This window comes from Mus caroli, chromosome 16 (genome assembly GCF_900094665.2).
Source record: "Mus caroli chromosome 16, CAROLI_EIJ_v1.1, whole genome shotgun sequence".
Taxonomy (NCBI): Eukaryota; Metazoa; Chordata; class Mammalia; order Rodentia; family Muridae; genus Mus; species Mus caroli.
In genome coordinates, this window is record NC_034585.1 from 9,040,766 (window position 1) to 9,057,560 (window position 16,795).

Here is a 16,795-nt window from a genome sequence, read left to right on the forward strand (position 1 = left end):
ATTTTCTAAAGCAATGAGGCCTTGCTGTCAGTTTGTGGAGAACAATTTATTGTCTTGGAAATAGCCTGGGTTGTTTGGGGATTTCCATGAGACCCTTTAGCTAATTTCTCAGTTGGACATAACCCAGTCCTGGTCCTGTAACTTTCATTTGGTGACAAGAGACAGTCAGCTGGAATGGTCTCCCTATCATTTGGAGACTTCATTTGCATCTCCTTCATCTCCCTATCATTTGGAGACTTCATTTGCATCTCCTTCATATACTTTAGCAGGTTTCCACTGCACTAGCTTTCCATACCAGCCCTCACATACCCCTCAATTCAAGTTGTCTTTCCTGACATTCTTTTCTCAGCCTTATCTCCCCTCCTCCTCCTCCCCACCTGTTCCCACTCCAAGTGCCTCCAGTCCACAAATAAAATCTATTCTATTGCCCCCTCCCAGGGGGATCCATGTGACCCCTTTGTCCCTTCCTCTATACCTAACTTCTCTGGGTTTATGGATTATATCTTGGTTATTACTTACTAAATGACTAATATCCATATATAAGCAAATACATATCATATCTGTCTTTCTGGGTCTGGGGTACCTCATCAGGATGACTTTCTAGTTCCATCCATTAGTCTGCAAATTCATTGTTTCATGGTCTTAACAGTGAAATACTACTCATTGAGTAAACATACCACACTTTCTTTACCCATTCTTCCATTGAGAGACATCTAGGTTGTTTCCAGTTCCTGGATATTATGAAAAAAGCCTCAATGAGCATGACTGAGAAAGTGTCCCTGTGGTAGGATAGAGTGTACTTTAGGTATATGTCCAAGAGTGTTATAGCTGGGTCTTGAGGTAGATTGGTTCCCATCATTCTGAGGAAACACACAATGATTTCTGTAGTAGCTGCTCAAGTTTACACTCCTACCAGGAGAACAGATAATTGTGTCCCTTGCTCTACATCCTCACCAGCATGAGATGTAAATTAGTCTCCATCATATGTAGAGTTGGTTTTATGGAGTCTGTGACCCTTGGAAAAAGATCATAGATGGCCCAATCCAATTATCCTTAAAAGACTTATTGATTTGCTGCTAGAGGCCTACAGCCTGAAAGCTGAATCTCTAGCATGTCCCAAAGGAAGGGTTTGGGGAAGGATTTTTACAAAGCAAAACCACAAGAAGACTTTGAATATCCATGCAAGCAAGCAAAAACTGGTCTGTTCTGCCAAATTTAAGTGGCTTAAGCAACTCAAAAGAATCTTCGGATATCTGCATAAGCAAGTTACTGTGGCCAGAAGAGCAGTTAGTAGTATCATAACAAGTAGGTAGACTCAGCTGTACATTGTTGGGCGAGGAATCTCTGAGTCAGGGTTCCAGGGAACTTATCTTCCAGGCACTTGAGTCAGAGACAAACAGCCAGTGAGCACCAAGATGACTACCTAGCATAAAATGGAGTTTCTTTAGTCATCGCACTGATAGAAAACATTTCCCATTCTATGGGCTGTCACTTTGTCTGAAAGGTGGTGTCAGACTTTTCCATTTTATGAGGTCTTATTTATTAATTTTTGGTCTTGGTGCCCACACTGTGTTCTGTTCAGAAAGTCTCTTCCTGTGCCAACAAGTTCAAGGCTATTTCCCACTTCTTCTTCTATCAGAGTTGAGTTTTGTTCAGGTAGTAAGTGTGGATCTATTTGCAATCTTAATCTTATACATGAAGACACCCAGTTTGACCAGCATCATTTGTTGAAGATGCTTTTTTTTTTGGTCCCAGTGTATATTTCTGAATTCTTTATTTAAAAATCAGATATCCATAGATATTTATGTCTGGGCCTTCAATTTAATTTTCATTGCTTAATGTGTCTTTTTGATCCAATATCATGCTGTTCTTATTACTATAGCTCTGAAGTACAGCTTGAAATCAAGGATGGTAATACCTCCAGAAGTTCTTTTATTGCTCAGGATTATTTTAGCTATCCTGTGTGTGTGTGTGTGTGTGTGTGTGTGTGTGTGTGTGTGTGTGTGTGTTTTCCTGTGAAACTGAAAAGTGTCCTTTCAAGATCCATGAATAACTGTGTTGGAATTTTGATGGGGATTTCACTGAATTTGGAGATTGCAAATCCATGAGCATAGGAGATCTTACAATCTTCTAATGTCTTCTTCAATTGTTTCTTTAAACACGTTTTTTGCTCTAGAACTTTCAGCTGTTCTGACAAGTTGTTAGTATGAGATGTCTCCAGGTTTTTGTTTTATTATTTATTTATTTATTTATTTATTTATTTATTTATTTATTTATATGTAGGCATTTAGTACTATGAACCTGCCTCTTAGAAATGCTGCTTTCTTTGTTTCCCTTAAATTTGGGTATGCTGTGTAATTTGTTTTCATTCAATTATTGAGCAATTTTAATGTCTCTATTTCTCTATTGACCCTTTTTTTTTTTTTATTCAGTAGAGAGTTTCTCAGTCTCCATGAGTATGTAAACTTTCTCTTGTTTTTGTTGATATCTAGCTTATAAAATGCAGGGGTTTATATCAATTTCCTTGTATCTCTTGCTTTTTTTGTCTGAGTACTGAATCAGCTTTGGAGAAAGTTCCTTGAGATGCAGAAAAGAAGACATATTCTTTTGTGTTTGGGTGAAATGTTCTGTAAATATCTGCTAGGATCATTTGGTTCATAATTTCTATTGGCTCCAGCATTTTTCTCTTTAGTTTTCGTTTGGATGACATCTCCATTGTTGAGAGTAGGGTATTGCAGTCTCCTATTATTGGTGCATGAGTGTCAATGTGTGATTTAGTGGTGTTTCTTTTATAAACTTGGGTGTCCTTATGTTTAGTATACAGATATTAAGAATTGAAATGTCATCTTAGTGGATTTTTCCTTTGATGAGTATATAGTGTCTTTCCTTATCTTTTGATTAGTTTAGGGTTGAAGGCTATTTTGTTGTATATTAAAATGGCCACATCAGCTTGCTTCTTGGGGCCATTTGCTTGGAATATCTTCTTCTAGCACTTTTACCCTGACATAATGCCTATCTTTTATTTTGGGGTGTATTTCTTGGATAAAGCAGAAGGATAGATCTTGTTTCTGCTTTGGTATTTTTTTTTAATTAGGGAATTGAGAGCATTGATGTTTAGAGATAACAATAGCCAATGATTGTTGATTCCTGCTATTTTGTTCTTGTTGCTGGTTTCTATCAGTGTGTGTGTGTATGTGGGAGGGCTCTCTCTCTCTCTCTCTCTCTCTCTCTCTCTCTCTCTCTCTTTCTCTCTCTCTTTGTGTGTGTGTGTGTGTGTGTCTGTATCTGTGTGAGTGTACATGTGTACTTCCCTTCTTTAGATTTGGCTTGTCTGAGATTATTTATTCTCTCTGTTTCCATGCTTGTAGTTAACCTCCTGAGGTTGGAGTTTACCTTCTAGCACCTTCTGTAAGTGTTGGATTTTTAAATAAATATTACTTACATTTGATTTTTAACATGAAATGTTTTATCTTCACCTACAGTAATCAAAAGTTTTGTTGAGTATAGTTCTCTAAGATAAAGCATCTCTGGGTTCTTACAATCACAGCACATCTGTTCAGGTCCTTCTGGCTTTTAAAGTCTTTATTAGGAAGTCAGGTATAATTCTAATAGACCTGCTTTTATATGTTACTTGTCCCTTCCTGCCCTCTGCAGCTTTTAATATTCTTTCCTTGTTCTGTACATCTGTTCTGATTATTATGTGCCAAATGGCCATGCTTTTCTGTTCCAATCTATTTGGTGTTCTGTAAGTTTCTTGTGCCGTTCTACACATTTCCTTCTATAGGGACAGGAAATGTTCATCTATGATTTTTGTTGAAAATATTTTGTGAGTTTTTGACCTAAGCTTGTCTCCTGCTATATTCATATTATTCTTATATTTGGTCTTTTCCATTTAAACCAGATTTCCTGGATGTTTCATGCCAGTATATTTTTAGATTTAACACCTTCTTGGACTCATGTATCCATTTTTTTTTCTACAGAATTTTCAATTCCTGAGATTCTATCTTCTATCTCTTGTATTATGTTGGTGAAGCTTACCTTTGTGTTTTCTATTAAAATTCTTAAATCTCTCATTTCCAGAATTTCTCAGTTTTGGTTTTCTTTATTGATTCTAGTTCCATTTTTTACGCCATGTCTCTGTGTTTTTTAATTTCTTTACTCATACAGGCTTCTCTATGGTCTCTTTTGTGCTTCAGCTATGTTGGAATATTCAGGTCAGCTGTGGTAGGACTACTGAGCTCTCAGGGGTATGTTGTCCTGCCTATTATTTGTTGTATTGGTATATTGGTATGTAGGCATCTGGGACTGGAAAAATTGCATCTCTATGTGCTAATATCTTATTTTGTCTTTGTTAGGTTTTGTCTTTATTTTGTTCCTTGTTTCTGTTTCCTCTCTGAATTTTAGTAGAGTGTAGTAGCTGTGTGTTCCCTGTTAGAAAAATTGCTGGGTATCTGAAAGATGTGGCCACTGAGGGTTCTAGATAAAATATATTTCTCATTATTGTAATCTGACAGTAATGGGGGTAGGCTAGAGGTCTGAAGGGGTTCAGAATGTTCCAACAGGATCTGCTTATTTAATCTCCATGGAATAGGGGGTTAGAGTGAAGAGTGGTCACACCAGAAGGTCTGCTATAGAGTTGGAGATGAGAATGGGAGATTGGATCTGTAGGGGTGGAAGGAGAGGTGAAGAGCTGCAGTCTACCTCCCTGCTTCCACGGCGGGATTAGCCTGTAAGTCAGTATGGAGTGCCTAGAGTTGGGGGCTGAGATAAAGCAAGAAGTCATGGGAAGGACATTAGGAGGGTACTACAGATGCCAAATCTTTCCTCTCTCCTCTCAGGAGCGCTCTCACTCTCTGGGTTATTAGCACAGTTCTCACCTCTGAGCAAAGTACTTTGTCCAGCAACACAACGGAGTTCATTTCCAAACTGACAGGAACTGCTTTTAGTATTGAACGTATAATACATTATTAGCTATTTGTTCTTGTTGCACAGGTCTGAGTGTAGTCTAGGGTACAGTGTGCGCCATTTCTAAACAAATAATAGACTAAATAGAAATGCTTGCAACATCTAGCTTCTCGTCCAGCTTTAGAGAGATAGACTTGAGATAACAGTGTGACTTGGAGCTTGTTGTTATTGTGTCTCAATCAGTTCTCCCACATCTATAAGTTGGGATCAGTGACAGAAACAATCCAGGAAGATTTTGTGTGAACCAAAGAGGTAGCACAGCTCAAGTCTGCACATAGGCAAACATATAATGTAAACTCACTATAAATTCATAAGTTTTTAAGGAGTATATACTGAAATGGTTTGGGGAGCTATATATTCATTAAGGTTCAATCCTTTGGCAAGGGAGGAGTTGAAGACAAACATTTGGCTACACTCACCTGTGACACCTGCAGAAAAAGAGAAGATGAATAGAGACATGGAAAGTGGGGACTATTCAGGAAACTACTGGCCAACTTGACCACAAGTACTATAGCATAACATTCACCGGAACTGGGCCCAAATGGTCAGAATTATATCTTTTCATGTCAGTGCCACAAGATGTCTGTCCTGGAAAGGAAGTGACCTCTGACCAGGTGGCATTTGTACCTAAACTAAGACCCACAGGCTGTCTGCTGACCACACTTCCCATACCTCTGTAGTGAGTCTGCTTATAAGGTCTCCATGGTGCATCTCCACGTCCACCATGATCATCAGCATCATTGTGTTGGGAAAGAATTGCAATGAACTTCAAAATTATGTTCAGGAGAAGTGGCTAAATGCCTCCATTTCCCTCCTGCAACCGAGGAACCAGTGCCCACCAGTCTCACAGCATATCTGAAGAGCACTTTGCAGACAGAAGCATGTGACCACAGCAGGGAACTCATTGCTTTAGGGCATATGCCTGTGGACCAGCAGGCTTTGGCAATGAATGGATAGACTTAGCAGAAATATGATTGACAATACAGGAATGGGGTTGCCCCTAAGGAGAGCAGGCTTTCCCAGACCTGTAAGTTACCCCATGTTTCTTGGGTCTACTAATGCCAGTGAACCCCTTAGGATGTGACTTTAATGAATATGTTCTCTAGTGCCAGAACATTGCAAAAGCTCCTTGAGTCTCTTGACATTTGCCATTTAGAAATCTTGACTGGATCTCTTCCTCCACCATAGAGACACATAGACCTAAATATACTCAAGCAGGCAAATACACTAACATGCTGGGTGCAGCCACTCACACACTGACAGACGCAGAGTGTGCATAACTGACCGTAATGAATTATTAAGTACCTGTTGGAGTCTGAGGAAAACTTTAGACTTGAGTCTTTAGAAAACTGATTGTCCTTGAGCATACATTTTTTGGATTTAATCAAAGACAGACAAAAATAATTAGTGAAATATATTCGTGACTAAGTGAAAAAAAAAAAAAGAAAACAAAGAAAAGGAACCAAGTGTGTAGAGTGCTGTGGTTTTCAAATAGAGCCTATTGGACTCCTACTATGTATCAGGTACTGTTCCAATACTGTCTCTCATATATCATGTTATTTAATCCTTACATCTGAATGCTGCAGTCATAACTAGTTCCATTACGCAAATGTGCAAACTGAGTTCTTAAAGGTCAATGTTTTTCTTCCAGCATCCTGTTGATGTAAGCAAGACGGTCTACAAGCAAAGGCTGTGTACTTAATCGCTACACACTGAACTACATTAGCCCAGACATAGCTCAAGCATGTGGTTACACATACCTTATATGCATGCAAACAGATACAAATGAATGCAATGATACATGTATGTATCAAATCTATGTCCATGTGTATACATGCACACACACACACATACTTCTGGGGGTTTAAAAGCAATTGCTAATATATCTATTTCCTTGTCCTCATTTATATAATGTACTTTTTTCTTCCCCAGGTATATGAGTCCTTATGGATAAGATATGATGTGGGCTGCAGCCTCCAACCTCTTCACTCCCCAAAGCTACTGCAGCTGCCTGCATCTCTGTATCAATCAGTCCATACCCATTCCCAGGGCTAACAAGGTGAAAATAAGCAGAATAGAAGGGCAGGCGAAGGGACAGAGTTGAGTCTGCTGCACCTAAAGCCAGGCAGGCGGGTACCATTCCATGAATGGGACAGGGAAGTAAAGCATTGATGGCCACCACTCTGGAGAACATCACCAGCATGGAGAGAAAAAAATCTCTTCGTAAATAATACATCCCATGAATATTTCATCTTTTCAAATGAATATGCCAAATGAGCTCCATTTACTCATCACTGCAAATCTTCCCCAAACAGAGCACCCTGTATTCACATCCCGTGATAGTCATGACACGGGTTATTTATTCTATTTAATACACACCAGCTAACTTACAACGTGAGCATGGAAGCACATGAAGGTGACCAAGCTAATAGGATAGCCAATGTTAAAGTTGGATTTTAAGGCTTTCAGAGTAAGCTTTTACCACAGAATTACTTCCCGAGAAGAATACTGTATCTTTGTTCCTTTAATAAAAGAACTGTTATAGTCAAGGGGAATAAAGCCAGGTCCAATCTTTCCATTTCTTGTCTATTAATCACTTTCAAAAATTTTTTTTTACTGTAATACCATGAGCATGTTGTATATATTTAGCATCATGCATGCATAAACATCATTGCACTCAGTCTGCACCCACAGGAGGCTGTGCTTACCTTGTCTCCATTGATCCAAAGGAGCAGAATGAGACCTGGGGAGTGTCTATATCTGTGGGGCAGTAGCATGTATGTATAGAACTAGAATTTGAACTCAGAAATATCTTGATTCTTAACCGCATGTGCCTGGCTGTATTTCTGCCTCTGCTAATGAATGGTTACGCACACTGATGTCAAAGTCAGAAACTGACTAACACAAGCATCTTCTGCATACTGGTTTTGTGATCCTAGTATAGTTGCTACAAATAATAGACTTTGTTTCTCTTTATATACAATTAAGAATACTATCACTGTCTGTTTAAGACACTTTTTTATTTACTTTTAAATGTGGTTTTACTCCTTCCAAATTCTAAAATTGATCTTGCATCTATTAGAATACACACACACACACACACACACACACACACACAAGATACCACTGAGTAAGGTAGTAATTTGATTTAAATTCTCATTAGGTTTAATTCTTTATCAGTCATGAAAACACTCACTCACTCATTCATTCATTCTTGGATTCATCAAATACATACCAAGTGCTTGCTCTATAGAAGGCCCTTGTAATGGGTAGAAGCATGTAATGAGAAACATAGCAAACTGAATCAGCCTTTGTGAAACCTTCAGAATGATGGAGGTAGCATTTTAGAAAAGGATTATTAAAGTAAAGCATTTAGATGCAGATTCAAAGTCCATCAGGGGGATATCAGAGGCGCAGCAGTGAGAATGGCATAATAAAACCTCCTCAAATCTGCTATCTCATAAAAGCAATGGAAGCACTGGTAAAGAAATGTCAAAATGAATGCAGCATTCAGAGCTCTGGAAAGTAACCAAAGGCTTGCAAAAATATACAAATCTCTTATTAAGGAAAACACAGATAAATATGATGAAGGCTTGTGACATTGGCCTTCACTCTGTTTTGCATCCTCATTTCCATGGTGTCCTTGGCAACCAGCGGCCAGCACACAGGTGAGACCAGAAGGTTTCCAGCCATTGGCCATCAGTTCTGAACACCAGAACCTGGTTCTCAGGTCACTGTCATCTTGACCTTTCTGACAGCTTCCTGGAAACAGTGACTCACAAGGCATGTATTTACTTGAACTGATTCAAAGCTTCCCACAAGACAACCTTCTCCATGCAGTCTTTGTCACAAACAGTGAGAGGCAATTTCAGAAAACAGATGCAGGCAGGGGCAGCAATGTAAACTTGAACAAACAAAAAGTTGACAAAAAAACACAAAAAACAAAAAACAAACAAAAAAAACTTGAAAAGGTGAGGACTGAGGTATCCACAGACACTTTTGAGAATCCCCAATGTGTTCTGAAAGGCTGGGAGGTCATAGACACATACAAGGCAGTGTGTATATCTAGAAATGGGCACATATTCAGTAGGAACTTTAAAGAATGCTGACTGCTCTGGAGGCTAAGCACAAGCCAACAGAGTTCAGGGCTGTGGAAGTAGCATAGCAAGCGAGAGTGTTTGAACGCTTGCTCTCCAGTTGCGGACATCTTTCAGGAGAATTAGGTGTGCCCCTGCTTGAAGCTTCATTTTTGCAGCAGTTTAACATAGACACTCACAGCTGGTCAAGGTACAGAGAACGAAAACCTGGGAACGCTCAGCCTTAAAGGTGACATCTCTGTCATATCTTCTCCTCCCAAGGTTTAGGCATTGTTGCAAAAGACATGGGATAGGGGAAGCAAGTATAGGAAGAGGCAGCCATAGCAAGTGGCAAAGGCAACACTGGGCAGTTGCAAAGATGGACTCCCAGCAGCTAATAGCAAGCTCAATCCAGACAAAGTTCCAACATGGAGAGGGGAGGTGGGCTTGAAGTTTTACCTCTATATAAGGAGATATTCATAATTTATGGTGACACAGAGAAGGGGGAAGAGGGGGAGAGAGAGAGAGTTATTCTTCTTAACAGTATGTGCCCTGATAGGTCAACCACAGTCTAGTGGATGTCCACACATCCAGGCCAGCAAAATTGTGCTTGGGAGATTCTATGTTTTTTGTTTGTTTGTTTGTTTGTTTGTTTAGGGATGCACAAAGTTAGTAGGTAGGGGTGGGAGTGGATCTGAGAGCAGTTTGAGCAAGAGAATGAACATGACCGAAATATGTTATACCAAATTCTTAAAGAACTAATGAAAACTAATCACATAGTATTCTGTAGTGAAAGGCCATATTGAGGAGGAAAAAAAAAGAAAAGAAAAAAATTATCTCTCTGTGAAAAATCCACATCTATCATGAAAATTAATGATGAAAGATTAAATGTTTCCCTACAGGACCAAAACTAAGACACAGATGTCACTCTTGTCATAACCGTTCAACATCATGCTAGAACTTTTATCTAAGATAATGAACCAAGGAATCAAGTACCTGGTGGCCAATTAGAAATCATGGAGCAGAAGCCGCATGCATCTGTAGGTGGCAAGATAACGAGTATAGAACTTCCCAAGTAAATAGTTTTAAACTGCTAATGCTAATAAATTATTTTTTAAATCAATAAGATAGGAGACAACTGTGCAAAAGAGCCCCATTTGATTCCTGCATACTAAAAATGAACTAAAAGGAAGAAAGGCCAAGGAAAGTCTCACTGGCACTGGAAGAAAGAATGACTAACATTTAGGAAATGTAACAAAAGAATTCAATAGAAACCCAGGACACTGAAAACTCTAAAACGTCCTTACACATAACTGATGAAATTATCCAAAGCAAACAACAGAAAGGCATCCTATATTCAAGTTAAGTAGACTCTGTAGTGTGAAAAGGACAATGTTCCCTAAATTTATCTCAAGTGTCAACTAGAGACATCTCACAGTCCTAGCTCCCATTTTTATACCAATTAATACGCTGATTTTTAAATTTTATATGGATATGCAAGAGTGTAAATGTGTTTAAAAAGCAAACAAATAAACACCAACCTTAGAGGACCTCTCCTTCCTGGTTTCAGAAGTCACATCAATCAAAACAAGTTTTGGTAAAGACAGATGGAAGAGGACTCTGCTCCACAGGACGGTGATGGTTATATCATTCAGGAAAAGAAATACGGTAGAGGGAGATGGCTCAGTGGTTAAGAGCCCTGACTACTCTTCCTGAGGTCCTGAGTTCAATTCCCACCTACCACATGGTGGCTCACAACCATCTGTAATGAGATTGATGCCCTCTTCTGGTGTGTCTAAAGAGAATAACAGTGTGCTCACATGCATAAAATAAATAAATCTGAAAAAAAAAATCTGTCCACAGGAGCCAACATCACCCTGGCTCACATTCGATTGTTCTAAGCAAGTTATATGACAAAACCTTGTATCAGTGGGCTAAAATACACAACCTTCCCTTAGGAAGAGGCAGCGAATATTCTCAGCATACACGGAGATGGTATTTAGATACAGTAATGACATAATTCAGGGTCTAAGATACAAATAAAGAATATATGGAGACAATTATTTTTGCTCTCCCTTTCAGAAAACTTGAGGCATTAATTTAGATTAGATGTGGTATTTGATATATAAACAAGTGACTGGCATTTGGAAGCACAATGAGCAAGACTTGGTGAGTTCACAGCTCCTTGGAAGCTCACTGGAAGAGTCCACTGTACTCAGCACACACCCTGCTCCATGGCTTTCTTCTCTGGAAATCTGAGCTACACTGTATGTGCTGATCTAGCTACAGGCTGCAATGGTTTCCATCCTAAAAGAACAGATCTTCATTCCCTGGTTATCCCAAGAGAGAACCACCTCCTCTCTTCTACGGTGGGTGGGCCTTTGCTGGGTGGTGAGATGCTACACCCATCTTGCTTCCCTGCCTCCTGGAAAGATGGAGGTGGATACTGACACTCCTTTTCCATTCACTTAGCCTTTGGATATATGCCTTCTTGATATAAAGATCTTGATAAAAAGATTTTTAGTTCCATATAAAAGCTTGTAATTAGCCTATGACAAAACAATGTGCTTGTTCATAAGAAACATCCTGATTTGGTTGTGTTTTGTAATGTTAATTTCTCTGGGAATTTATATAAGAACAGCTATGCTTGTAAAGGCCTGGAGACAGTAAACAGCTAGGTGGGCTGGCTCGGGACTCCCCACCAGAGTTTCAGTGTGCAGTCTTCCTAGAAGCATGTCTTCAGTAAGTGTGGTAACACCATTTTCACACCTTCCCAGGGCTCTGCCAGAGATTCAGCCAGCCTCCAGGATGGGGAGACAAAAAAGGTGTTAAAATGAAGCCTCCTTCTGAAAGGGCACAGCTCCCATGCTACAGCAACAAAGAACCATTTCTAAGAACTCCAGATAACTAAGGCAAGTAGGTCCGAGATGTTCAACCACGCTCGTGAGTAATGAGAAGCTATTTTAAATAGCAATAAGATTAAAGTATTTATCTATCAAAATGACAAAAAATGCAAATGTTTGCTAAGACCCAGTGTGGGTGAGAATGTACAGAAATGGGCATTTTCTAGAGGAAGGTATGTGAAGGAGTGGAGCACCTTCACGAGCAATCTGGAAAGAGCAAAATGAAGCACAGCTCTTTTTTGCATGTTTCCTACCAATGCATTCATCCCTCTGCAGAGCCATGCTCACAGTCACATCTTCCTGGATGCACTGTTTGCAAGTTCCCTGCTCTGCAAATGACCCAGATTAAAACAATGGCAGATTTGTTAAGTAGATATATAATAGAGTAATCAGAAATTATTTAAAACATTGAAAAGCAGCTTGTGTAGAAAAACACTCAACATATCTTGCTAAATATTAAGTGCAAGGTAACAAAGAGCCCTTTAAAGAAACCTTTCTAGACTTGGGCAGCAAGAACTGACATCTTCCCCTGGGTGATTCCAGTCCCCTGTCCAGCTGTGGCAGGTTATCCTACACGTTGTAAGATGCTGATCGGAATCCATGACCTCTAACTGGTAAATGGTAGGAGTGACTGCCCAAGTCTTAGCAGGCAAAGTGGCACATTCTAATGATCCAGCGGTTCTCATCCTGTGGGTCATGGCCTCTTTGGGGGTTACATATCAGATATTTATATTGTGGTCCATAACAGTACAAAATTACAACTATGAAGTACCAATGAAATAATTTTATGGTTGGGGTCACTGCAACATGAAGAACTATATTAAAGGGTTACAACATTATATCTAATCCTAACACTCAGGACTCTGAGGCAGGAGGATTGCCAGTTGGAGGTCATAATGGGACCTACATAGGGACTTCTACATCAGACTGAACTACCAACAAAAACCCTATCTAAAACACACACACACACGCCAAAAACAAGCAACCAAGTAAATAAATATCCTGTTCCTAAGTACAGAAGATCAAAAATATCTACAGAGGTGGCCAGATGTTGCCTAGGGAAAGGGAGCAGGGAAGAGCCAAGTGGTTAAAGCAATGTTGGGGACTGTGTGGCCCTTTAGAACTAAGGGGCCTTAGGTACTAACCAAGATCTACTTTTGATGTCACCATGTGGTCTTGCTCAGGAGACCTCTCCAGCCTCAGTTACCCACTCATGGGTATTCTGTGTCACAGATTACAAGCAAAGTGCCACCACTCAGCCAAGATGCCAGAGCTGGCCTGCAGAGGCCCTTCCCTCTGTGCTCTAGGCTCTCATTTCAGACGTGCCCTTGAAACAAGAGAACCCTTCTAGTTACTTAGCTCATTTTCTCTTTCATTAGAATTCTCCTTACTGCCCAACACCTGGGTTCCTTGGAAGAAGTTTTCCATGTAGATTTCCTTTAGACATTAGTCTCTGTGGAGGGGGTGGGGTGGGGGTGGGCAGTGTTAGTGCTTTATAGCAGAGGCACTTAATCCGAGCAGGACCTTCTGTTCCATTGCCAGGTGACCAGCCACAGGGAAGATAGGCTCATGCATCCAAGCCTGGTTTGTCACATTCCTTCTCTTCCAGGCAGAAATTTAAAATAATAAATGAATGGCATCACAGTTACATGGAAAAGGTGCAGTGTTTCCCCTAGAGTCTGGATAGCATGGCCTTTGGTGTGATAACCAGACCTCACTTGAGCAGAAGCTCTTGTGGGAAGGTCTTTGCTTGTTCTTTGATATGGTTGCTACACCAGAGTGGGAACATATGAATGGGTGTTCAGCCCAAATACTGCAGAGCAAAGTCTTCAGCTACACTTCATTCACATGATTAAAGCAGCAAACGCGTTTACTGAGCACCTACTATGGTGTTCTGGAGTTTGTCCTGGGAGGTTCCATGGTGATTAAAACTTGCTTCTTTGAGTTAGAAAAATATGACTTCAAACCTCAACCCTAGCTACTAGATAATAAATCAGAGAACATCTAAGTTTCCAAAATTGTGAGTTAGTACATATAATAAATTTGTTTCTCACTCTCTCTCCCCCTCCCTCTCCTCCTCTCCCTCTCTCCCTCTCTCTCTCTCTCTCCCCCCCACATACACATACACACTACACGTATATGTATATGCATATGTATATGTATATACAGAGACACATAGATGATAGATGATGGACAAATAATATTCTTCACTGGATTTATTGAAAACCTTTGTCACCAGGACTTTCAGGCCAGCCTAGGCAGACAGCAAAACTGAAACACTTGATTCTGTGATATTCACATGCTTCAACACTTACTACTTCAAAAATATGTTAGTGAAATGCCAGAGCATCAATGTGGTTCTGCAGACACAAGTGTATTCTCCATTCCCATTCCTGAGACTCACTCAGTTCACAAACAATAGTATTACTGAAAGTGAGAACTGGGAGGTCAGAGCCTATGCTGCATCACATGGTCAGGGGAGACTTTAAAAGCTTATTTTTCCCTTGTATAGCTGTGTTGCCTGCCTATGTCTGTACACTGTATACATGCAGTGCTCACAGAGGGCAGACAGAGTACTGGATACACTGGAAGTGGAGTGGTGGAAGGTTGTGGGTTATGGTCAAACCCAGGTCCTCTGAAAGAGCAGCCTGTGTTCTTATCACCTGAGGCATCTTTCCAGGCCCCTCAGGGAAGATGTTAAAAAGAAGAGCAGGGGCTGTGTTTGGTGAATGACTAATGGGGTGAGACCAGAAGGGGTGGTCAAGGAGAACTGTGGAAATTACACAACATGAGGTTGGCTCCTGTGGGTCTTGACTCCCCACCTAATCAAGTCCACCTAGAGATCAGTATGTGCTGCAGAGTAATCCAAGCACTGCAGAAATGCAGAGTCGTTTCTTAACAACCACTGAGTCCGTCCAGTGTCAAGAGACAGTGGAGGAGGTAACTTCTTCCTTTGTTAGTTTGTTTTTGTAAATACACAGGCTGAGGGGCCAGCAAATACCAGGAAACTTCTCAGGATCCTTTAAGAATTTACACCTGAGGCCCTTTTCACACCTCAGACTCTTCCATCCATCCCAGCATTTGTTCTAGCCTGTCTCAGACCAACCAAAGAGCCACATAAACAACACTTTCTGTGTTGTGTCTGCTTAGATAGATGTCTAACAGACATAGGAACTAAGGATTCTTTTCCTCACTATGAAATGGCCATCATGCTGGAGGCCTCAGATAGCTTGGACTGAGGAAAATACATTTTTGATTGAAAAATAGCAGATATTTTATATACACGCACAGAAAGAGAGAGACAGAGAGACAGAGATAGTAGAGATAAAGAGGGAGAGAGAGAGAAAGACATATCCCATTGGTCCCTTTTCTCTGAAACACGGCCATCGTGTGTGTGTGTGTGTGTGTGTGTGTGTGTGTGTGTGTAGGGTGCACAAATGCACTCATGCACGCACACACACACATACATACACACACACATATATTCTTACATGTTTTCTTAATTGGACTCTAGCAAAGTTCTGTGATGCCTCCCATGTGAAATGAATAGATGAAAACCTTTGTTACCAAAACTGATGGATGACGCTGAAGAGGAGAAAAAAATGGGATGCTTGCTTCCATAATATTCATTTCATGAATCTTGGTCCTCCCATTTTAAAAAGAATGTTCGTAAAATGTTCAAATGTATACATGCTTTTCTCAGGACAGATATAGTCTTCAGGGAGTTTGGTTTAGCTGAAAGGAAGTATTTCTTTCTCAGATATAACTCAGAGATATTCTCCAAAGAGGGGATCCCTTCCCTATAGAACAAACAAACCCCATCATAGAATGTTGAGAATCCTGACATATGTCCATTCCCTGACTCTGGAGACTTAGAACAGATGTTATCTTGGGACTTGCATTGCTTAAGGGTGGAATTCACATTGGTTTGTGTCTGGGAAAAAATGACTGACGCACACATCTGAACAATTCAGGGCTTATGCTAACATGGAGTTATGTGGGCTCAGTTGCAATGCAATGAATAATGAAGTGCGGGACCACATGCATTCTAATTGCCTCATCGCAGTCTCTGTCCCTCAGCTCAAACACAGTTGAAGATAAACAGCAGTTCCTCTGTGACAAGAAATTACATCTGATCCCTGCTTATGTTATCAGCAAAGTACATAGTAAGTGCCAAATTAATGCTTGTTTACTAAATACAAGGGTGAATGAGCTGTAAATTCTACTACTAGGTGGGGTCCTATCTCCTTCTCTCTTCTCAGTGATGAGGCCCAAGGGTCAAGGGGCTGACTCAGCATCCTCCTTCTCTCCAGGGGGTGCGGGGGGCTGCTCTCCTCCCAAGGGTTTGTTGCCTGAATAAAGTCCAGAGGATGAGGTTTGGCGAGAAGATGATGTGTGTGAACAAAAAGAAAAGCAGGGGGGAGGCGGATGAGTTCACTGCAAGTTCATGTCTGTCTTATTTTGGAAGGAAGTGGGAAAGGAGAACAAAGTTTTCGTGAATAATGCTGCTTATTAAAATGGGCTCTCTTGATCTGATGTGCTTAAGATGGGTGCAGCATCGTCCTGACTTCAGAGGGTGTGGGTGTACAGCTGACAATTTTCCATCAGATTTTTCATGAAGAAACAAGTCCCTGCCCCCACTTGCTTCCCTGTCCCTCCTCCTCCTGCTCCAGCCTGCCTTTCCTGCAGAGCTTTGGGCTGTTTCAAGGCACTGGGGGAGGCATTCATCGGGGGCTGACAAGTGGCAAATGACGTTAGCTTCCACTTACATTAAAGGATTTGAACACAGCATATCTGTCCTTCTCTACGTTCCTGACCCTTATGCCTAACAATAACACCTGGATCCAGTAG

The 16,795-nt window shown here is 40.6% G+C and overlaps 1 pseudogene; it reads right to left on the reverse strand.

Annotated features, from left to right (window-relative positions):
• LOC110312003 overlaps nucleotides 1-5,706 on the reverse strand; it is an 85,834-nt pseudogene extending 80,128 nt beyond the window's left edge.
• Nucleotides 5,707-16,795: the final 11,089 nt, after the last annotated feature.